We start from the raw sequence: 1,781 nt of genomic DNA on the forward strand, positions 1-1,781 counted from the left end.
GAAATAATGTTATATCTTTTGAAAACATTGTCGGTCGCTGATTAACGCTCTGTTTTCCCTACTGTTTTGTTTTTGTTGTTCAGATTGTCAGCTGCTGGATGCTGGGTGGTGTCACGTAGGGGCAGTTTGCCCCCAAATTAGAACAATCCAGCCCCTATCCCACTAGTGTGCAAACGGTATGTTAATGGACATAAATAACCATGTAGCCCTGGTTTCTTGCTAATTAAGGTTCAACTTGCCAAAGATATCATCACGTTAGATAAGAATAAAATTTGGTTCAGTACGTGCATGCTCCAGGTTTCCCCATAGCTGATAGTGCCTTACTGTAACTAGGAGAGAGCATCCCTCATTCGCTCCTCTCCTGGTGTCTGCGCTCCTTCCCCATCCCTCAGACAGAGAAAATTCACTGAACTGAACGCAAGTTTTCCCGAATTAGGAGTGACAGTGTATCTGCCATTTATAGCCTAGGAGTAGCACAGTGTTGGAGATGGAGTAGTAAAAGAGTAAATAGGATAGGGATAACATTGCTTTCACATTCTCATCAACATGTTTTTTTTTCTTGCTCGGTGTTACTGAGTCTTAGAGTGCCATTTCTCAGTCTGCGCATTTCTTTCTCCAAGGCTTAGAAACCTTGTGCTGTCCTCGAAGCGGTATTGTTCATCGCCATATGGGGTAAGGTAATTATTAGCCATATAAATTTTCATTTTATAGGACAGTTCTAATTCCTGGAGGCCAACAGTTACTATGGTAGATCTCATTTCTCTCACACTTTTTCAGCTGACTACACACGAGTATAAATTACTGCTGCTTCTCCTGTGGTAGACCCAGTTTGATAGGAGTCCCAGCGTACTGGGCACTGTGCAACCTTATTGAAAGATAAAGGCCTGCAAAGGTCTTACAAGCCTTACAACGTGTAAGCAAGGAGAATGCATTTACATATTTTTGTGCATTCAAAAACTATGTTTCAATTATACCTACTTGTCCTTTAGCCTGTTCTTTATTAGCTGTGGGTATCATAGAAGAAATGTATAGACATGGAGATCAAAATATTTTCTAAAATAGAAGCTAAAAAGGTTTGATTGTGGATTTCCCTTTCTTGTTTTGATTCCTTTCCTTGCCACATCAACATTTTTGCAGTTATCAGTAGCATCATTGTATTGCTCATAATTACTTTCCGAGGAAGAACGCAAATATTCACTGTTTCTATTCAGGCTATTAAAATTGCTCTATCAATCATCCTGGCTTGAAAATGATAATAAATTCAGCCCTTTTTTTTGGCAACGATAAAAACTTTCCAGCCCTCCATCTCCACCAGAACAGCAGGAGAAGATAGGTAATAGCATTTTAATGAAGTCATGTTCTTGTTCCCCAAGGGAACTGGTCCTGTGGACCAATGAGAAGTCCAGGGGAGGATTTCTCCCTGTTGTCCAAGATGAGTTACCAGCCTTTTACTTATTATATATTTTACCTAAGGGGTCTTTATATTCTGATAGCATCCAAACTTCTTTTAAGGCTATGGGTAGCCACACGGTGGAGGGCAGCAGTAAGACTTGCCCCCTCAACTCTTCACTAATTCTTCCGCTTTGAGGGTGAAGCCTTACGAAGTTATGTCTTCAGCCTTCAGCTGATGTTTAACACCTCATATGTTTGAACCCCAGTAAAGCAGGCTGGGAAAAAAGCGCTAGAGGAAGCTAAATCCAGGTGTCTGCAGGCAGCGAAGCCGTGTGTTTGTAAAAGCCGCTCCATCTAGTGGCAGTCACTTTGCACAGCTGGTCCGGCGG

This window comes from Egretta garzetta, unplaced genomic scaffold (genome assembly GCF_000687185.1).
Source record: "Egretta garzetta isolate BGI_Z169 unplaced genomic scaffold, ASM68718v1 scaffold430, whole genome shotgun sequence".
In the NCBI taxonomy this organism is placed as follows: Eukaryota; Metazoa; Chordata; class Aves; order Pelecaniformes; family Ardeidae; genus Egretta; species Egretta garzetta.